The sequence below is a fragment of the Trichechus manatus genome, unplaced genomic scaffold, assembly GCF_000243295.1.
Source record: "Trichechus manatus latirostris isolate Lorelei unplaced genomic scaffold, TriManLat1.0 scaffold00292, whole genome shotgun sequence".
NCBI lineage: Eukaryota > Metazoa > Chordata > Mammalia > Sirenia > Trichechidae > Trichechus > Trichechus manatus.
The window spans coordinates 1,450,777-1,473,810 of record NW_004444228.1 but is presented as its reverse complement, the minus strand read 5'-3'; the positions used below and the strand labels follow the sequence as shown (position 1 = coordinate 1,473,810).

At 41.2% G+C, this 23,034-nt stretch overlaps 1 protein-coding gene across 2 annotated transcripts in view; it reads left to right on the top strand.

Annotated features, from left to right (window-relative positions):
* The window catches only part of FGD4 (FYVE, RhoGEF and PH domain containing 4), a 228,058-nt gene that overhangs the window by 44,742 nt on the left and 160,282 nt on the right, over window positions 1-23,034 (top strand). The window contains exon 1 of one of the 2 annotated variants that reach the window (XM_023725204.1): window positions 3,551-4,025. The exons of the other annotated variant lie outside the window; for it this stretch is intronic. The gene's annotated coding sequence lies outside the window, so the exon portion shown is untranslated. Of the gene's footprint in view, window positions 1-3,550; window positions 4,026-23,034 lie in introns of those variants that run through there. 2 annotated transcript variants of the gene reach the window in all.

Below are 23,034 nucleotides of genomic sequence, written 5' to 3'. Positions count from 1 at the left end.
TTTGCGGAAATGAAATGTGTTATGTAACTCTGCTTTTTTGTCCTTTTTGGCTAACTATGTGGGGACCTCTCACAGAAGGCTTTTCTATTTTGAATGTAGGCAGGAGCCAGTACAAGAGCTATAGAGAGCTAAAGAGACAATCTGACACTTTCTTAATGACAACGGTTGTTAAAGTTTTGCTTAAATGGATTTTAAAAAAATAAGCATTTCTGGAGCTTAGCTTTGCATAAGCCCAGGAAGCTACTGACCCCAAGAAAATAGTGAGGGGGAAGTTTTGGCTTTGGAAGTTTTGAACTCAGAGATACATTAAACAGTGATGAGTTTAATCAGGGCCCATGAGTGTGACTGAGCTTTCTGGCGTTGCACACCTCCGTAGAGCGCCATTCACATATCCTAGGATGTGAGGGTTCCCTTGCCCCCTAGAGTTGTGCAGCACAATGGCTTTGAGTCTAATAGATTGATAAGGTCTGAAAAACAAAGCAAACAAACAAAACCTGTTGGCGATCGAGTTGTTTCTGATTCATGGCAACCCGATGTGTTAGAGTAGAACTGAGTTCCATAGGGTTTTCTTGGTTGCAGTCTTTATGCAAGCAGATCACCAGGCCTTTGGCACCACTGGGTGGGTTCAAACTACCAACCTGTCTGTTAGCAGCTGAGTGTAAACCATTTATGCCACCGAGGGACCTGATAAGGTCTAAGGAGAGATGATTTTTCACTTGTTTGGGTCTTTAAAAAAAAACAAGAACAATTGCCAATGGGTTGATGCTAACTCGTGGTGACCCCATGTGTGTCATAGTAGAACTGTACTCCATAGAGTTTTCAGTGGCTGATTTTTCCAAAGTAGATTGCCAGGTCTTTCTTCTGAGGTGCCTCTGGGTGGACTCAAACTGACAACCTTTTTGTTAGCAGCTGAGCACATTACTCATTTATGCTACCCAGGAACTTTAAATCTCTTTAAAGCCCACTCATGTTATATTTTACAATTTTAAAAAATGTTTGCAAATATAGTGGCTTCTCAACTGACGATTCCTCTGGAAATGAAGTCTCTCTTAATAAAGACAGCTTTGGGAGGTAGGAGTATCTACAGGATGGAATCAAAGGAGGGAGTCCCAGTCTCTTGGTTGCTGCCCAGGGGCTGAGGAAGGAACTTTGTTTGCTCAAGGAATGCCACACTTTTATGTCTCTTGAACACAAGGAAGCAAACATTTGATCCACAATTATGTGAATCCTGCTGTCACTAGGTGGCAGGATAGAGACAAGAACCCGTGTAGGCTAACCTGTAAGATTAGGGAGCCTGGTCAACTATACCTGCAGGGCTGGGAGAAAAGGAGTGGCCAGCCAAGGTGCCACAGGGAAAGTTTGTGCCCTTGAGTTTATTTCTGGGCCACTTATTTTGATCCTACCCCTGGTGAAGTTTCTGGTGATGAAATTCACTACTTAGAATGTGTCATCTTAAAGACATCAATCATAAAACCTTAGCTGTTTGAAACTTTGCAAAGCTTTGCCATCAGGGAGGTAAGATGCTATTATGTACCTGTTTTATACATGTACAATCAGAGGTCCGTATAAGTTGGCTTTTACAAGATGTTACAACTAGTTAATGGAATTGCTTGCTTTTTGAGTTCTAGTTCTGTGGCAATTAAGCTGCTGTTTTAAATGTAACCTATTTATGAAAACAATTAGAAACTAGATGTTGTAGAGTCCACCTCTGGTTATCCATAAGGTTGACTGTAGAAACCCATACAGACCAAACCAAGCACTGCTGGTCAATGGTGATAATGACCAAACTTACCAGTCCTGTGCCTAGAACAAAATGACCTTCATTTGGTCATCACTTAAAATACAAACTATAAAGTCATAGCAGTTACCACATCATGATACTTACAGGATTGTGAAGATTAAAGAGGAAAGCCTATGTATGTGCCTGATAAGTAATCTAGTATCATACCTAGAGTTAGTAAAATGTTTTTCCCTCTGCACCTGCCCTCCCCCAATCATTATTTTAATATCTTTTGTCTTTTGTCTTGGAAATGCACCAGTTTTCTAGACTTACTAGTGGTCAATTGGAAGCAAAATGCTAAAGTGGGAGGAAAAGCTTTCAACAGTCCAGCCTTTTAAACTGTGATCTTTTTCTCTGTCACAGCAATGGATTTTTTAGATGTAGTATTACATGGAAACTGAATATGTAATGCTTTTCCTCTTATTTTCAGAATGAGAGCAGTCAGTAGGTATGCCTTAGAACAGTGGCTTTCAAACTGTTTTGACCACAGCTCAGTAGAGTGCTCTATGTGTGTGTGTGTTTCTGTGTGTGTGTGTGTATCTGAAATAAAACCCTTTCCCTGTGCTTAAACACCCTGAATTTTCTATCCTCTTTTGGTCATGACCCATTAATAGGATCAGACCACACTTTGAAAAGCCCCCTGCCTTAGAGGCAAAGATACTGACTTTTGTTTGTTTGTAAGTTTGTTTCCATCTTTTACCAGAAATCTTGACTGGCAACATCCAGGTCTGAATTCAGAATTAGAAGATTATACTTCTTTGCGGTGCCATGGATTGCTTTTATAGACCTTCCTTGCCATGGCCTTGTAACTCCCACCAAACGACTGAGTGGAACTATGCAAATGAGGTGCTGGTGGCCCACCAAGTGGATTGGATGGCTTGCTAATAATGCAAATAAGGTGCATGGCACCCTTGTGGGGGTGGGAACATGCAAATAAGGTGTATGTAACCCTAATGAGGGGATTGGACAGTTTTGCCATCCCTCTAGGCTTTAAATGAGCCATCTTAGGTGCATGGGGGAACCTCACCACCAAGACAGTGCTGTGGGAGGGATGGCTGGTGTCAGAATTGGTAAAAAGGTTGGAGAAAGGAGCTATGTCTAACCTCTGCCTTATAGGAGTCAGCCTTGGACTGTTGATGCTGATAATGATTCTCTCTCTTTCCCCTTGTGAAGTTAGATGAACAAGTCTGATGCTACCACCATGCCATTTTTACAGTTGGCGTCAGCAGCGGTATTCATTGCAATGGCTTAAGACTTATGGAAGCATGAGGCTTTGTAAGAGGAAGAACGAAGGCATGCGGGAAGTGTAACTTTTGATTCTTGGATGGTTACTTTGGTTATTGTTATCTATAATGGCTAAAAGGAAAGTAAGAGATGTTACACTGTAGCTGAGGGGAGAGAAGCCACATCTGGAGTGGCTTGGGGCAAAAGCCAGGCCAGTTAAACAAGATGGCTGATAGGGGACCAGAGTCTTCTGGTTCCACCCAGCCAGATGCCCAAGACCATATGCATATGAATGAGAAGATAGTCAAGGTGTGGAGAAGATGAAACTGGAATGTTTTTAAAAGGGTTATGAGTTTATTTGATGTACTATGGATATTGAGGGGGCCTGGTGGCACAGTGGTTAAGAGCTACAGCTGCTAACCAAAAGGTCTGCAGTTCGAATCCACCAGTCATTCCTTGGAAACCCTATGGGACAGTTCTACTCTGTCCTGTAGGGTTACTATGAGTCAAAATCGACTCCAAGCCAGTGGGTTTGGTTTGGTGTTTTTTTTAATGGATATTGAATGTTTCTCCTACCTAGTGTTGTAAAACAGACCCTTAAAATGTATAATGGCAATGAATATTGGGTATTATAGATAACAGAGAGCTTGTAACTCCACCTTCAGCCAATACTTGATTGGATATGCTAAAAAGAGAACTGGGATTTGCCTGAAAGAAACACAGGTTGTTGGTTTCAATCCTGTAGCCCTGTGTATAGAGTATTGGGGCCTTAGGTAAAAAAACTGAGTCCCACCTAGAATCTTTCCAGTCAGGAAATTTGCATTTGAAAAGACGTGCAGACACACTCAGAACTGCTGGGAGAGCAAGTAATTTGCATATGAAGGAAGGACGTGCAGAAAAAAAAAAGGTTTTTGCTTTTTGAACTGCCAGCAGATGGTTTAATGTTGGGTGCCTCCAGGCAAAACAGTCCGTGCCCATCAGGAAAGAACCCCCTTTCGGGACTGGAAGTTAAAGGGAGCTGGTGAGTAGAAGTGACTGCCTGGAGTCATGGGATGAATGGAACTGGGGGAGGTGCAGCAATGAAGAAATGGGCTGAGTTTGGACATGTTCTGTCGAAACTTATTGACCTAGCCTGTGTAGCCAGGCATGAGAAGTAGAAGGGGCCAGCTGGTCTGAAGAGCAGGGAGGTGTGTGTGGACTCCTGAGCCTACGGCTGGTACCCATTGATCTAGCTTGGATGGCTGGGGATGAGATGACCTGGCCCTGGCTAAAGGGGAAAGAGAAAGAGAGATGTTTGATAGTGTGACCTGGAGTAGATTGCTGCAATTTGATGGCTTACCCTGGACTGGATTTTGCTTATGGGTGTAGACGCTCAGTGTTTTAACGGGAACAGATGGTCTGCAGACCAAGGAACATGCTTGTCTCCTCACAGTACTGGTTTGACAGGGACCAAATTAAACATTGGCTGTCTAAAACAAGGGGAGATAAACACATGAAGTAGCTGGCTTACACAGTTTTGTGAGTGTGCTTACATTCAAAATGAGGGGGACAAGGAAGGATCCCCACTGAATAGATTACTCTTTTCCTCATAAGTATGGGGAAGACAGGGTGGGGGAGAATTCTAATAGGATTATATGATTCAGTTGTGAGTGTTGATTGTTAACAGGTGTCTTAATAATCTAGTAGTGCTTTAACAGAAATACCACAAGTGGATGGCTTTAACAAACAAATTTATTTTCTCACAGTTTAGGAGGCTAGAAGTCCTAATTCAGAGTACTAGTGCTAGGGAAAGCGTTTCTCTCTCTGTTGGCTCTGGGGGAAGGTCCTTGTCCCCTTTCAACATCTGTGGGCCCATGTGTCTCCATGTGTCTTGATATCAACCTTCCCCTGGGTCTAGGCAGTTCTTAGCATAGGGACCTAGGTCCAAAGGACACGCTCTGCTCCTAGCTCTTCTTTCTTGGTGGTAGTGAAGTCCCACTCCTTTTTGCTCAGTTCTCTCTCCTTTTATCTCTTGTAAGATAAAAAGGTGTGACACAAGCAAGGGTGTGACTTGAGTAAAGCTGTGACTTGAGTCACGTTCATTAGTAAGAGCATGACTCAAGATACACCCCACACTAATCCTACCTCATTAACATATAGAGGTTTAGCATTCACAACACATAATTATACAATACCACAAAATGGGGGACAGTTCTATCAGGTGCATAATGGAGGACAACTACATAATATGGGAATCATGGCCTAGCTAATTTGACCATGTTTTGGGAGGACACATTCAATCCATGAGAACAGGGTTAACTGTGATTTTAAAAATTGTAATTGTAGAAGCAGTAGCTGTGAAAGAGTGAACTCAGGGCGAGTCACTGCTGGACTAGAGTACAGTGGCAAACCTAAAGTCACTTAAAGGTTTTACTATGTTGATACCTTGAGAGAGGCTCAGAACAAGGAAAAATCAAAATGGTTCAGGTCATGGCCAATGAAGTGAAACTGGAACAGACTCAAATTTTACAATTTGGGTGATCCAGAACGCTAACCAGAACAGGGCTTAATGGTAGTTTCAGTGTTAATTTATAGTCTGAACTTGTACAAATCACCTCATCTCTCTTTGCCTCCATTTCCTCATCTTTAATCCCTACCACCGTTTGAGAAGATTAGTTGCTGTAAGGATAGGGTACGTTGTGGAAAAAAGAGGAACTAGGAGGAGGTGAGGACAATAGAGGTCCCTGGGTGGCTCAGATGGCTTGCTCTCGCCTACTAACCTGAAGTTGGTGACTCTAACCCACCCAGTGGAACCATGGAAGAAAAGGCCTGGCAGTCTACTTCTGTCAATCTTACAGCCAAGAAAACCCTATGGAGCACAGATCTACCCTGTAACACATGGGGTTGCCATGAGTCAGAATGGACTCGATAGCAACGGGTTTAATGACAATAGAAGATGGTAGAAAGTACATTTAGAAGACATTTTTAAGTAAGGAATTCTTCAAAACGTTGGCTTGGAGAGAGAAAAATAATTACAAGTATGTAAATTGTCAGGGCAGGCTATGGGTACCCATGGGAAGATAAGTGGGAGGGACAAGAAGGTAGAGCCTGGAAAAGTAGCACTCAGTTATGAGTGTTGTTAGGTTAGGTGCCATCAAGTCGATTTTGACTCACAGTGACCCCATGTGACAGAATGGAACTGCCCCACAGGTTTTGCTAGGCTGTAATCTTTATGGTATAGGCTCCAGGAATTGATGGAATACCAACTGAGATGTTTCAGCAAACAGATGCAGTACTGGAGGTACTCAGTCATCTATGTCAAGAAATTTGGATGATAGCTTCCTGGCTAGCCGACTGGAAGAGATCCATATTTGTGTCCATTCCAAAGAAAGGTGATCCAACAGAATGTGGAAATTATCAAACAATGTCATTAATATCACATACAAGTAAAATTTTGCTGAAGATCATTCAAAAGTGATTGCAGCAGTACATTGACAGGGAACTGCCAGAAATTCAAGCCAGATTTAGATGAGGATGTGGAATGAGGGATATCATTGCTGATGTCAGGTGGATCTTGGCTGAAAGCAGAGAATACCAGACAGATGTTTACCTGTGTTTTATTAACTATGCAAAGGCATTCGACTGTGTGGATCATAACAAGGCATGGATAATATTGCGAAGAACAGGAATTCCAGATCACTTAATTGTGCTCATGAGGAACCTGTACATAGACCAGGAGGCAGCCATTCAAATAGAACAAGGGGATACTGCGTGGTTTAAAGTCAGAAGAGGTGTGCGTCAGGGTTTTATCCTTTCACCATACTTATTCAGTCTGTATGCTGAGCAAATAATCTGAGAAGCTGGACTATGTAATGAAGAATGAGCATCAGGATTGGAGGAAGACTCATTAACACCCTGCAATATACAGATAACACAGCCTTGCTTGAGAAAGTGAAGAGGATTTGAAGCACTTAACTGATGAAGATCAAAGTCTAAGTCTTCAGTATGGAGACTCAACAGGAAGAAAACAAAAATCCACACAACTAGATAGACCAATAAGCAACATCATGATAAATGGAGAAAAGATTGATGTTATCAAGGATTTCATTTTACTTGGATCCATAATCAACGCCCATGGAAGCAGCCATCAGAAAATCAAATGACAGATTGCATTAGGCAAATCTGCTGCAAAAGACCTATTTAAAGTGTTGAAGAGCAGAGATGTCACCTTGAGGACTAAGGTGTGCCTGACCCAAGCCATGGTATTTTCAGTCACCTCATATGCATGCGAAAGCTGGACAATGAATAAGGAAGACTGAAGAAGAATTGATGCCTTTGAATTATGGTATTGGCGAAGAATATTGAATATACCTTGGACTGCCAGAAGAACGAACAAATCTGTCTTGGAAGAAGTACAGCCAGAATGCTACTTAGAAGCAAGGATGGTGAAACTTTATCCCACATACTTTGGACATGTTATCAGGAGGGACCAGTGCCTGCAGAAGGACATCATGCTTGGTAAAGTAGAGAGTCAGTGAAAAAGAGGAAGACCCTCATCGAGATGGATTGGTACAGTGGCTGCAACAATGAGCTCAAGGATAATAACGATTGTGAGGATGGCAGGGGACCAGGCAGCATTTCATTCTGTTGTACGTAGGGTCACTTTGAGTTGGAACTGACCCAACAGCATCTAACAATCTTTAAGTAAGCAAATCACCAGATCTTTCTCCAGTGGAGCCACTAGGTGATGAGTAAGAAGGTGGATTTAAGGGACATCCTGTGGGTGCTGCTGCACAAGAGTAGTGAATTGCAGCAAGATGAGATGAGGAAGATGTGATGGAAGATTAGATGAAGGATAACCACAAGGCAGTACAGTTACAGTGGGTCATTTGCTTAACCAGGCAAATGTTTGGTGAGGAGGGTGAGAAGCGGGTAGAGAAATCCCATGAACTATTCAGGTGATATTGAGGCATTTTGAGGCAAGCATAAGTAGTTCAGTCTTTCATAATGGAGAATAATGTATACGATGCACTGAATCAGAGGTCAAGAAGCGCGATGTGTTTGCTGATGCTTATCTGTCAATTATGTGATTATTTTATATTTGTGTTTTGAAACTTTAAGAGGAGAGTATGAACTGCTTTCATGACTGAGTTCACTTCTTAGGAATCTAACAAGTAAGGGAAAATAAGGTGTCCCCAGCTGCATCTATTCCAGGGATATTCATGCATCCCCAAACAGCCTGGCTTGCTGACAGCACCATGATAGGAAGAAAGGTTAGTCAGGAGGGACCACTTGTCTCTCACTGAGTGGTTCTTCCAGTGTAGATAGTAAAGTTCTAGTAGCTCTAGGCTGCTAACCTAAAGGTTGGCAAATTAAACCCACCCAGCAGTGCCACAGAAGAAAGGCCTGGCGATCTACTTAAAGATTACAGCTGAGCAAACTCTGTGGAGCACAGTTCTACTCTGTGACACATAGGAGACCCTCACCCCACTATGGCGTGTGCTTTGCTACAGGCAAGGCCTCCTTAGAGAATATCAGCCCTCACCATCCCACGAAGGCCATACATTACTCTGCTCCCCACCCCCTAAACTTCTCTTATAGCCCAGCATTTTTAGGTACCTCTCTTTTATTAGGAAGAAACCCTGAAACTGGTTTGAATCAAATCAATTAATAGATAAGAAAGTATTTCTAAAATTGCAAAGCTTGCTACAAATGCAAGGAATTTAGGGAAGTGGTGAGTGAAGAGGGGGTGGATAGAGTTCAGTATAATTGGGTGGAATGCCACCTGTCATGAGGATTATGGTTTGGCAAGAGAACAATGAACCCTTTCTTCTCCTTGTCACTGGAATGCATGTTACTATACACAGTGTGGTGGAGGCCCTCTTAGAACCTCCTCTTAGATCTGCAGGAAAAGCACCTCTTCATTCTAGGCAGGAATGACTTGGTGGGACCTCAGGAACCCTGGTTCTACTACCCAGCTGTGGTAAAATTCTCACCCTTTCTCCCTGCTACTGAGTCTTCGGAGGACTTCCTTGTGGTACCTAACCCATGTGGTGGAGAATTGGAAAAAATGAAAAATATAATTTGTTTATGTAGTAGCTATCTTTTGGGCCATATTATCTTGTATAGAAGGAGCACTGGTGGTGCACTGGTTAAGTGCTTGGCTGCTAACCTAAAGGTCAGTAGTTCGAATCCACCAGCTGCTTCTCAGGAGAAAGATGTGGCAGTCTGCTTCCATAAAGATTACAGCCTTGGAAACCCTATGGGCAGTTCTATTTTGCCCTTATAGGACTGCTATGAGTTGAAATTGACTCGATGACAGTGGGTTTGGTTGTTAGTTGCCGTTGAGTCGATTCCGATTTGTGCTGACCCTATGTGTGCAGAGTAGAACTGCTCCATAGGGTTTTCAAGGTTGTGCCCTTTTGTAAGCAGGTCGCTAGGCTTGTCTTCCGAGATGCCTCTGGGTGGGCTTGAACAGCCAACATTTTGACTAGTAGTTGAGGGCTTAACTGTTTGTGCCATCCAGGGACTCCATATAAACTTTAGGAGAATCTAATAAAGTTTTTGTTTGCTTGGAGGGATAGTTCTGTTGTTGCTATTCATATCTGTAAATAGAACATCCATGATTTTAAGTCTTCTAGTCAGTGAGCACAGTGTTTTAGACATAACTGTTGATTTAAGAGAAACCTTATTCTATTTCTGTATTCTCTTTTTTCTTCTTATTTTTCCTCAGTGTTTGAGTGCCTACTATATGAAGAATGCTTCATATAGTATTATTTTTGAGAGAAATTAAGTAAACAGAATTTAGATCTGTTCCTTGAGGAATTTTTAACTGAGATAAATTCATCTTTATGTCAGAGTGGGAAGAAATTGCTTGATATAAAATACTGCATACCATTTAACACATTTTACAAGTGGAGTACATTTTTTATAACTCATATTTTTCATTACTTTCATTTTAGAGCACAAACTTTTCTTCTTTAGTTTAACTTGCAGAAGTGGTGGTGTTTTACTTTTCCTGTGAACTCCTACAACAAAACGATCATTAATTAAAAATAGCTGCCCGATACGGAAAACAGCTCATGTAGCAACTTCTGACACTGTTCTAAAAACAGACCCGAGCTGCTTGAGTGCTAAAGAAGAATGAACACTGAAAACTGTGAGAACAGATTCAGACAGAAGCATGCTAACGTTTAAGAAGGATCGATGTGTCTTTACATTATTGTTTCACTGTATAAAAACCAAAACCAAACCCATTGCCATGGAGTCAATTCCAACTCATAGAGACTCTACAGGACAGGGTAGAACTATCCCATAGAGTTTCCAAAGAGTGCCTGGTGGATTTGAACTACCGAACTTTTGGTTAGCAGCCTCTAGGGTTTTGTAATTGGGAAGGGAAGAATACATGCTCCAGGTGAGGCTCGAACTCTCAACCTCGGCATCACCTGCACATATACTGCTGTATAAGTACACGCTAACCAGTTGCGCCACTGGAGCATGGTTTTCACAGTATAGCTATACTAAATTTGCTTAGACCAGTTTTCTATTTAGACTTACGGGTTGATACCTTTATATAATATTTTTTCCTTGAAAGTCATTGTTTTTCAGAGCAGATACCCTTGTCATCAAACAAATTTATCAAATATATTGATGGAGTCCCTTGGTGGCACAAAAAGTTAATGCGCTTGGCTGCTGTCATGGATTGAATTGTGTCCCTAAAAATGTGTTTCAACTTGGCTAGGCCATGACTGCCAGTATTGTGTGGTTGCCCACCATTTTATGATCTGATGTGATTATCCTATGTGTTGTAAATCCTTACCTCTATGATGTTAATAAGGCAGGATTAGAGGCAGGTGTGTTAATGAGGCGGGACTCAATCTACAGGATTAGGTTGTGTCTTGAGTCAATCTCTTTTGAGATATAAAAGAGAAAATCGAGCAGAGAGAAGAGGGACCTCATACCACCAAGAACGAAGTGCCAAGAGTAGAGTGAGTCCTTTGGACTTAAGGTTGCTGCACTGAGAAGTTCCTCGACCAGGGGACGAAAGATGACAGGGACCTTCCCCTGAACCAACAGAGAGAGAAAGCCTTCCCCTGGAGCTGGCACCCTGAATTCAGACTTCTAGCCTCCTAAAATGTGAGAGAATACATTTCTGTTTGTTAAAGCCATTTGTGGTATTTCTGCTATAGCAGCACCAGATAACTAAGACAGCTGCTACTAGAAAGTTGGAGGTTTGAGTCCACCCAGAGGTGCCTTGGAAGAAAGGCCTGACAGTCTATTTCCAAATGACCACAGCCATTGAAAGCCCCATGGAACACAGTTCTGTTCTTACACAGATGGAGTTGCCATAAATTGGAATCGAGTCGAAGGCAATTTATTTTTAAATATATTGATACTGTAATATATTGGGAGTTTACTGTGTGCCTACAACTTTTCTAAGTACTATCATGTGAAAAATAGAAGAATTAATATGACAGTCTTCTGAGGGAGTTACTTTTATTACCCCATTCTATACATGTAGAGAAAGCTTCTCGGTTCCCACTGTGTCATCTTGGCCATTTGCAGGATGGACCAAAAGACAGGGATAACGTTTAAGGGGCCCTTAAATCTGAAGCAGCTAAGCAGAAGGACAGCAGCTGCCTCCACATAGAGAAAGCAGAGCTTGTAAGTTCTTGTTGGAGTTACTGATGTTAAAAATCTTTGTTGGTTGCCATAACAACAGGTTTCAGAAGACCTGTCACTTAACCCTTCTGGGTTTGTCCTGAATATTCCTGGCTTTATCACAGATTGCTTGGTGTCTGCATACCCCCTGCTGACTTCCTGATTCTTTTGTGAGCTTACCTGATGCACAGGGCCTTTCCTCAGATTGATTTGTCTGGGCCCGTGATGCGCCTTACTGAGGGCCAAGAGATGTAAGCTGATGCTGAGATCCCCATCTCTGGCCAGTCCTCCTTGATGGTCTGTGTATCTGCCTCAGCCTAGGGGGAAGAGAGAAGATTACCGGGTCCCTGACTTCTCCCCTTTCCGTCAATTAAGTCTCTTTTCAGTCTGTGCCTAATGATATGTGATTACTTTACTCCGAGAGAATTAAATGAATTCAGACTCTAATCTTAGTACTTTGCTAGCTAAAAAGATGAGGGGGCAATTTTAGATGTATATTTTCACCACTTCTTTAAACCAGCACTTTTAACAATAGAAGCTTTCCAGCTGTTCATTTTTTAGAATCACAATCTAGCTTTCGCGTATTTTACATAGGAGGTAAGGTATATTTTACATGTATATTTACACGTACATAAGTATATGTAGAGATATAAAGCCTAAAAAAAAAACAGTAAAGGTTTTGTTACTAAAAAAATTGCACCATTTCAATGAGTAGTAGCAAAACAAATTGAAAAAGCAGTGAATTCTTCTGATTAAGAGGTCAGCTCTGATTGACCTCTTGCTCAGAGAGTAGAGGATGTGTGGGGATTGCACCCTTATGGGGGCAAAGATTTTGCTGCCTCCGAATCAGGGAGGTGAGGGCAGCAATAACCTTCACCTGCTTGTCATTCAAGGCCATTCAAGGGAATTCAGAGATGTCTTTAATATATCTGCTAAGGGCTCTTTCCTGTTTGCTATGTTGTTTTTGACCACTAGTGACAGCTCTTTAATCAGATAAGAAGGAGGCCGCTCTCTTACAGCAGTGTTGTTTGGGTAAAATTAGGTAGTGTTCATGCAGAAAGGGCTGCTCTAGGCAGGGCCCTGACTTGGAGAGCCTGGAGTGACACTGCAACAGCCTCTGCGTAGTATCTGCCATACGTACAGCTTCTACTACCATTTCCATTAAGAAGGTTTTAAGTTTAGGGGAAAAGTTCTATGTTTACTAAGTCTGGTTGGGAAATAAGTTGGTGTAATACATTGGAAAGAGCAATGGCTTGAGAGATTTCAATTCAGTCCCAAGTGTTGCGTTTACTAGCTCTGTGACTTTGGCAGGTTATTTAACCTTTGAGCATCAGTTTCCTCTGTAATCAATGTGCAATGATACCCACCTTATCGGTTGTCAGGAAGAGTAGTATGATAATAAAAATTAAGTGATTCCTTCTCTATTCTTGGCAAGTAATGGGGCCTCAGTTACAGTGTGTTGCTGGTTGCCTTCGAGTCGGCTCTGACTCATAGAGACCCCACGTAAACAGAACAAAACATTGCCTGGTCCTGTGCCATCTTCACAATTTTTGGTGTGCTTGAGTCCATTGCTGTGGCCACTGTGTATTTTCAGTACCTTCCAACTTAGGGGGTTCATCTTCCAGCACTATACTGGACAATATTCTGCAGTGATCCATTGGTCTTTTTATTGACTAATTTTTGGAAGCAGATCTCCAGGCCTTTCTTTTTAGTCTGTCTTAGTCTGGAAGCTCCACTGAAAGCTATCTATCATGGGTGACCCTGCTGGTATTTGAAATATGGGTGGCATAGCTTCCAGGTCACAGCAACACACAAGCCACTACGGTACAATAAATTGACAGATGGGTGGTGATATGTTATGGTACAAAACCAAAAAACCCTCTGCCTTTGAGTTGATTCTGACTCATAGCAACCGTATAAGACAGAGTAGAACTGGCCCATTGGGTTTCCAAGGAGTGGCTGGTGGATTCAAACTGCCGACCTTTTGGTTAGCAGCCATAGTTCTTAACCACTGCACCACCAGGGCTCCTTATGTTATGCTAGCAACTGTTATAATAGCTATCATATTATGATTAGTAAAAAATTATATACCAAACATGGCTTAACAATTTTCAAAGAATTAGAACACAAGTACACTTTAATGGTAAAACTAAGAATAACCTTTCTACTTCAGAAGGTTCTTAATGTCTTCAACCACCTCAAGATCATCATTTGGGCACGATCCTTTTAACAAGTGTTTGTTCATCATGAGGATAGAATATGTCCTGCATGTAAAACATTTTGCATGTAGCCTAGCACATAGTGAGCGCTCATTACATTAGTAGCTGTTACTATGAGCTAACATGACTATTAAACGAAAATACTCTGAAGCCAGAACATTTATTATTTTCTACTGAAAATGGAAATGCTTAAGTTTTCGCCATTAGTAATGGTTTAGACTCTAAGATCTGTCTCTAAGATAGACTCTAACAAAAGTCTTCTGACACTTAGAAGGTAACATTTCATTTGTTTAAATAAGAGCTAATCTACCTGAGCCTAAAACATGTTTATTTCACATTGCATTTCTTCACAGGTAACTAGCCTATCATGACTAGAGAGAAGTGAAATTTTAAATACCACTGAAGGGAAACCTGTATTGATTGTAGTGTAATAAACTGCCCTAAAATTCAGTAGCTTAAAACAGTAATTTATTCTCTGTCATGCTTCTGTGAGTTGACCTGGCAGTTCTTCTGCTTTATGTGCTGTTGGCTGGTGTGCTGGAATGGCTGTGGTCATCTTGAGGCTTGCCCTGGAGCTTAGCTGGAACTCAGTGGCTGCCTGGTTTGCCTTGTGGAATGGTGTCTGGGTTCTAAGAAGGAGCGTTCCAAAAGGGAGGAAATGGATACTGCCAGACCAATTAAGGGCTAGACCCAGAACTGGCACAGCATTACTTCTACCATAGTCTAATGGTCAAAGCAGGTGATAAGCTATCTCAGGGTACAAGGACATGAATACTGGAAGTGTGGCTCGTTGAGGATGATCACCAAAGTGACAATTTACCGCAGTGTGTGTTATGACCTCTCCCACATGCAAAATACACTAACCCACACATAAAACTCCCGTAAGTCTCATTCCGTGCCTACATCAGCTTGAAGTTCAGGATTTTATCATCATAATCAGGTCCTGGTGTAAATGAGGCTCCTTAAATTAAAGACTTGTGACCTGAAGGGAGGACCAATTATTTGTCCCTCCACACTGAACGTAACAGTGGTGAGGCAGGGACAGGAAAATTCCAACAGATACTCCCATTCAAAAAGACAGTAGGGGCTGTGGAGAAATCAGAACCCTCACATGCTGCTGGTAGGAATGTAAAATGGTGCAGCCGCTTTGGAAAACAGTCTGGTAGTTCCTCAAAAGCTTACAAATGTACTTAAAATATGACCCAGGAATTTCATGCCTAGGTATATACCAAAGAGAAAAAACATGTCTACCCAAAAACTTGTTGATGCATGTTCATAGCAGCATTGTTTGTAATAGCCAAAAGGTAGAAACAACCCAAATGTCCATCAATGGATGAAAAAGAAAAAGTGGTATATCCATACAATGGAATATTATTCAGCAATACAAAGAAATGAAGTATACCTACTTCTCACTTACCAACTGTCTTGTAATCCGACATTTTGCATTTGCAAAAATAGTAAAAAAAAAAAAAACTCTATTTTGCACATTAATGATGTACATCTGGTAGTAATGAATGCCGAAGTGCGAGGCAAGAGTAATGCTGGCTGTGATAGTCAAGGTTATGTGTCAACTTGGCTAGGCCATGATGTTCAGCAGTTTGGCAGTTATGAGATAATGTAATTTGGTCGCTATGTAATGATGTAATCATCCTGCATTTTGTGATCTGTTGTGGTCATCCTCCATTTTCACATAACACCAATTTTTACCTAACAACCTGGTCTTTGGAACCTAACCATGTCAAAAGTGAGAAGTGGGTGTACTGGTTCATGCTACAACATAGATGACCTCTGAGAACATTATGCTATGTGAAAGGAGCCAGATACAAAAGATCACATATTGTATGATTCCCTTAATATGAAATGTCCAGAGTGGCAAATCTATAGAGACAGAAAATAAATTGGTGGTTGCTTAGGGCTCGTGAAGATAAGGGTTAAGGGATAATTAATAGCTAATGGGTATGAGGTTCCTATTTGAGGTAATGAGAATGTTCTAAAATTGACTGTGGTGATGGTTCCATAACTCTGTGGATATACTAAAACCATTAAGTAGCTGAATTGTATGGTATATGAAGTTTATATCTCATTAAAGCTGTTACAGAAAAAAAGGCAGGAAGGAGGCAATGGGAGGTACACAGCAGTCACTGGTCCATAGCATTCTAAAATCCAGCTAGATATCTGTCAATAGTTCCTTGTTTAGGACTGTTAACTCCCTGGTGGTTCTCTGTGGCTCTTGTCTCCACCCTTTAGGCTCTGGACTGTGTCCTCTGAATCATCTTACTTTTCCACAAGAAATGGCTTATGTTTGCAGCCTGTTGCTGTCTAAATAAGGTTGGGGTCCTGAGACTCTTCGTTTTGAATTCTATCCTTTTTAGTCTAGGTGATGTTGGTGCTTCCACCAATATATTTCTCTTGAAAAGTTGGTTGGTTTCCCCATGGATCTCTTTTGGGTTCACTCCATTATATAAAAATCCCTCCCACAAATGTCTTTGAGACAGGTCTCCCTCTACTTGGGCTGCCTCTAAGTCAAGGTGTGAATGACAGTGCCTTTAAAATTTTTAGAAGTTTAACTGTCTTGTTGAGGTGGTCCTCGCTAGTTCAGTGATGCTCAAAGTGTTGTTACTATACTAGCAGCATCAGCATCACCTGGGAACTTATTACACAGCTTAGACCCCACCCCAGACTTACCAAATCAGAAACTCTGAGGGTTGATTCCAGAGGTTGTTTTAACATACCTCCAGCTGATTCAGATGCACACAGAGTTTTAGAACCACCAGTCTACCTGAAAGAGTCTGTGAGGAACCATGTAAACTCTTCATGAGGTCTCTACAAAGGATTTACAATCAAGTCCTTGAAGCTACATTTTACCATCAGCACAGGATTTGATCTTTGCCCTGAGGCCATTTTTTACTTTGAGCTTTTTCTGTTAAGAGGCTGGAATAAGAAATAGTTTTATATTTGTACCCATCAAGTCTAGTTGTTTGTTTTTTTTCAGTTTCCTCTAAATTCTGCTTAAAAGGGAACTGAATAGTTCCTTTTTTTTTTTTAGTTTATTTTGATACTCCTTTATTGTATCATAGGCAGCTAAAACAAGCCAGTTGATACTTTCAGCAGTCTTTTTGAAATTCTCCTTGGTCAGATCCATGAGCTCATTATATACCCTTTCTGTCTTCTACATTACTGCATGAAATGGATTTACTAATTATAGTGTTATTACATATGCTAATATACATATTAGGTCCTATCTTAGTTATCTAGTGCTGCTAGAACAGAAATACTATAAGTGGGTGGCTTTAACAAAAGAAATTTATTTTCTCATGGTTTAGGAAGATAGGAATCAGAATTAAGGGTGTTGGCTCTAGGGGAAGGCTTTTTCTGTCTGCTGACTCTGGAGGAAGGTCCTTGTCTCTTTGAGCTTCTGTTTCTGGGTGATATTCATGCGGCTTGGTATCTCTCTTTTCCCATCTCTGCACTGCTTGCTCATTTAATCTCTTTTATATCTCAAAAGAGATTGGCTCAAGATATACCCTACACTAATCTTGCCTCATTAACATAACAAAGGCAACCTATTCCCAAATGGGATTATAACACAGGCATAGAGGTTAGGATTTAAAACACATATTTTGGGGGGACACAATTCGACCCACAACATTCCACCCTTTTGCCCCCCCAAATTCATGTCCTTGCTACATATAAATCACATTCACCCCACCACATCATCCCAAAAGTCTTAAATCAACTACAAGTCTAAAATGTTATCTTCTGAATCATCTAAATCAAATATGGGTGAGGCTTTAGGCATGTTCTCTCCTGGAGCAGAATTCCTCTTCATCTGTGAACTTGTGAAATCTAGGTAACAAGTACAGTGGTGGAACAGACACAAGGTAGACATTTCCATTACAAATGGGAGAAATTGGAGGTAAAGAAGGGATAACGGGGCATCCAAAACCCAGCAGAACAATTTACATTAGCTGTCAAGACTTGAAAACAATCCTCTGTTCTCTGAGACCATCTAGGCAATGGCCTTGCCCTCCAGACTCTGGGTGTTGGCCATGCTGTCTGGATGCTAGGTAGAGGCCCCTTGGTCCTGGGCTTCAGCTCTGCTTTCCAAGCCCACTGGGATGGTAACTCTGCTCCCTTGGCTTTGGGCAGCCCCATTCTCCTAGTCCATCTGAGTGGTGACCCCAACCCCTTGGCCTGGCAGGCCCCATTCTTCTGCCCCTTGGGCATGGCAGCCCCACCCCCTCTGCTTTGGGTGGCAGTGCCATCCCTCTGGCAGCCCCACATTCTAGAACTGAATTGGTGAAAATCTGACTCTTTGAAACCTAGGAGGCTGTGGCCCTACCCTTTGGGATACAGGAGACTGTGGCCCCACCCTTTGAAACTCTAGGGGCCATGCCCCCACCCTTTGAGACCCAGGCAGCTCTGTCTCCCATGCTCCTTCCAACAGTTCTGCTGATCTCTGAGCTGCTCCAGGGATGGTCCTTTTCTTTTCTTGGAGGACAACAAATGTAGCTTCTTTGACCTGTTTCCTGCTGTAGAATTCCAAGAGACAGGCAGTGTTATTTCCATTCATTCTTTCTCTGTCCCCTTCATTCTAAGCTGATGGGTTTTCCGCTGTGGTAGTTGGTTAGATCCATCAGTCACAGGCTTAATCTCTTTAACAAAAGATTGTGTAACCATGTCCTTGGTGAACATTCTAGGGTGTGTGTCCTTAGTTTGTAAAACAGAATTTTCCAAATCTTTAAGTTCTGTTTTCAGTTTGCACAGTTTAAGTCCATTGCTTTCCTCTCACATTTTACTGTAAGTGGCAAGTAGAAACCATGTAGTCCCTTTAAAATCTTTCATAGAAATCTCATCAGCCAGATATCCAGGTTTATCACTTACAAGCTCTGCCTTCTACCAAGCGTTTGAACATAGTTCAGACAGGTGCTTTGCCACTGAATAAAAAGCATCTCCCTTCCTCCATTGTCCAATCACATATTCATCATTTTCTTTTAAAGCTTTACCAGAAGCACATTTAACATCTACATTTCTAGCAACATTCTGTTGTTGGTACCATATGTATTCTCTAAGATGATAGAGACTTTTTCTACAGTTCTCCTCGCTTCCTACTGAGCCCCAGTGGTGTCCCTAGTGGCGTACGCAAGGTATGTACCACACCCCTTGACACTGTCAGAGGGATTGACACCAAAATGACCCTAGAGTCCACGGCAACGGGGACAGGTGGACAGGACGGGACCACCTAGGCGGTGGCATCACTGGGGTTGGTGTCACCAGTCACCCAGTGCAGTAACTCATCCCCCCCCCCTCCAGTCACCGCTTGTCACTAGGGTTGGTGTCATCAGGTAAAGTAACTAGTCATTACTCCCCCCACCCCTGTCATCTGCCAGTCAGGGTATGGGGTATGGGCAGCTGCAGCACACACCTTTGGTTGGAGAGGAGGGTCTCTGCTTTGGCCAATGGGAGAGGGGAAGAGATTCAGGGAGCCATGGGGAGCAGGGCTGGAAGGGGCAGGGCTGCACAGAGCGGTCCTAGACCTTGTGCAGGAGTGGGTCTGGGCTGCTCTGCCCACTCCGGGGAGGGCTTGCCAGCCGGCCTCACCCGCCATGGGTGGGGGGGTGACAACATGAGTTACCATACTGGGTGACACCAACTCTAGTGATGCCACTGCTGAGCCCTCACCAGAGTTGCCTTTGATGTCCATAATTCCACCAGCAGTCTCTTTAGGGCAGTCTAGGCTTTTATTATTCAAAAAAACAAAACAAAACCCATTGCCATCGAGTCAATTCCAATTCATTGCAACCCCATAGGACAGAGTAGAACTGCTGCCCCTTAGGGTTTCCAAGGAGCAGCTGGTAGATTTGAACTGTTGACATTTTGGTTAGCAGCTGAGTGCTTAACTATTGCACCACCAGGGCTCCTTACTGCATAACTAATCTCCCCCAAATTTAGTGGTTTAAAACAACAACGATTATTTTCTTGCTCATGATTTTGGAGGGATTGGTTGGGAGCTCACCTCTGCTGTGTGGGATGTCAACTGGGGCAGCTTTATTTGGGCTGTAGAATTTGTTTCCAAGATAGATCACTTACATGACTGCCAAGTTGTTGTTGACTCTTGGGTGGGATTTTAGCTGGACTCGTCAGCTGGGGACTTGATTCTCCTTCATGTAGACCTTTTCATGTAGCTGCTTGGACCTTGTTACAACATGCTATTGCCCAGAACTGACCCAGCTTTGCTTCTGCCATTTCCGTTAGATAAAGCGGTCACAGCCCAGCCTACATTCAAGGAGGTGGAGAAATAGACCCCATCTCTTGGTGGGATAGTGACAAAGAATTTGCAGCTATCATTAATCCACTATAATTTGTAAGTTTGTTTTCAACGTACTGAAAAGGCACTCTTGGCTGGAGGTAGGTTATGTGTTGGTGAAAAGTAATTGTTTATTACTTGAAGAATAGTTTCAAGATATAACGAAGGTTAAAAGAAAACTAACATATAAGCACATCTTCTGATATCTGTGTTTCTGGAAATTTTAAATATTATATTCCACAGATGGACAGAAGTCCTTTTTTGTAGGGTTTTAAAATTTATCATCCACAGGATAATACTCTCCAGCACCTTTGCTTGTGTCAAGACTTGAGTGTGACAGGGAAGTGAGAATGCATTTATTATTTGGTCTTAATACTGAACTGCTTATTTTTAGTGATGATTGCTTTATACACTATCAAATGTGGTATAGTAATAGTCCCCTTCCACAAACTTACCTTCTCAAAATAGGGACAAAATGCTGTTTTAGAGTTGTGAACAATGAAAGGCAGAATCTGGATGCATTGTAGAAATGATTATGGTGAAGGCAGAAGGTGAATAACGGAATGAAAGAATCCCAAGGCTTTTTCGATCTTTTAGAACTTTTGTGTCTAGCTGTTTCCAGATTGGTAGGGCAGGACAAAACAGATGGCAGCTGAAATTGCCTCTGCTTTTACTCATTCACCCGAATCATCTATTAGGTTAGCTAATATAGGCTAGTAAATGGCTTCCTGAATTTGTTAAGCACTTAGGTTAGTAAATTTCTCCCTATCCAATTTGGAGTTCTATTTAAAAAGAAAAAAAAAAAATCAAGTTAATGCTTTGTTATGATCTTGAGTCAAAAGGATTAAATTCGTATTGTAGCTTTCAAGTTCATAGAATCAGATTAGTATTGTCTTTGACCTTTACCTTTAGTTTTTTTTTTGTTTTAGCTTATTGTACTTTTGATTTATTGTACTTTTGGATTTGGTTATACATTATCTTGATACCAGTGATGAGTTGTTGCTAAGAATTGAAATTAGTTGAATATTTTTTCTTCATTTTGATTGTTTATAAAAGGTTTGCGGCAAGAAAGGGCAACACTAGATTCTCTTACTTGCTTTTAGTTTTATTCCCCTACATTTGAGTATTTCTTAAGTGTGACTGATGATATGCTTTCTACTTTTTTCCCTCTTTTTCCTTGGCTCTTCCATTTGTGCTTCTCTTTTCTATCCTTCACATTCCCTGCAAAGTCTGGTGGAATGACATGTAGGAGTGACGTTAAGGATTGTGTGGGAAAGACATGATCATGACTATGATACATGTATATATGATTCTGTATGAAGAATTCTTCTAACTTCTTCATACTGGTGAACTCAGTGTGATATCATTACCAACAGTTTCAAAAATGATGTCCATACTATTGGTTTTCAGAAATTATCTTTTCCATTTCTCCAGAAATTATAATTGCATTTGCTTTGAGATGTACTCGTCATTCATTAACTCATCAAACAATTGTGTGTGAACTAATAAAGTATTCTAGGAGGCATAGAGGTGAACAAGACATGGTCACTGTTATTTGTTCCTTAGCTTTCAGGCTTCAGGCTTTACGTTCTTCTTTCACAGTCAGATTTGAAAGCTGAACATGGTTCTCTGAAGGCTCAGATTATACACTTGTAGAATGTTAGGGAGTCTCTGAGTTATTTTAATGCTCTTTTGCTGTCAAAAAAAATCATCATTAATAGGACCTTACTTATCTCAGGGTTTGTACAACCCACTGTGTTCTCACTATTATAAAACTCCTATTGTTAAGAATTTATTCTTGTATCTAATTAAAAAATTATCCTTTATTTCCCTTGGGTAGATACATAACTTTCTGATTACCTTTCAGGTATTTTCACAGAACTCTCATTTCTGGACCAAATAAAATTTTATTGCCTAAAAATTTCCTCATAGATCTTATATTCTATATAGCATTAGTAAATTGTCCAAATAATTATATACATTTGCTAGTCAGCAGAATTATTTTTTCTACTCCTCTCAATAATATCTAAGGAGTAAAATTCATGAAGTCATTATTTTCTACCACTTATTCTTTTTTTAGAAGTATTTATTAATATTTTTATTGTTGTTGAGAATATACACAGCAGAATATACACCAATTCAACAGTTTCTACATGTACAATTCAGTGACACTGATTACATTCTTCAAGTTGTGTAACCATTCTCATCTTCCTTTTCGGAGTTGTTCCTCCCCCAGTAACATAAACTCACTGCCCCTAAGATTTCTATCTAATCTTTTGAGTTGCTGTTGTCTATTGATCCCATATAGATAGTTCTTCAAAGAGCATAATGCTCAAGGCAGACATTTTTTACTAGTTAAGCTAAGCTTTTGTTCGGTTTTAAGCTGATTTCAGAGGATATTTTTGGTTTAAGATTTAAAGATTGTCTCAGGGCAATAGTTTCAGGGGTTCTTCCAGCCTCCATGGCTCCAGAAAGTCTAAAATCCATGAGAATTTGAAATTCTGCTCTTGCCTTTTCCTCCTTTTGATCAGAATTCTTGATCAAATTGTTCAGTAATGGTAGCTGGGCACCACTGAATTCTTCTAGTCTCATGGTAAAGTACTTTTTTTTTTTAAATTGTACTTTAGATGAAGGTTTACAGAACAAATAGTTTCTCATTAAACAGTTAATACACATATTGTTTTATGACAATGGTTAAAAACTCCACGTCATGTGAACACTGTCCCTTGTCCCTGGACGGTTGTGCCCTGTTAGTCTCATTTTGTTTTACGAGGCTGTCTAATCTTTGGCTGAAGGGTGAACCTCAGGAGTGACTTCATTAATGAGCTAAAAGGGTGTCCGGGGGCCATACTCTTCGGGTTTCT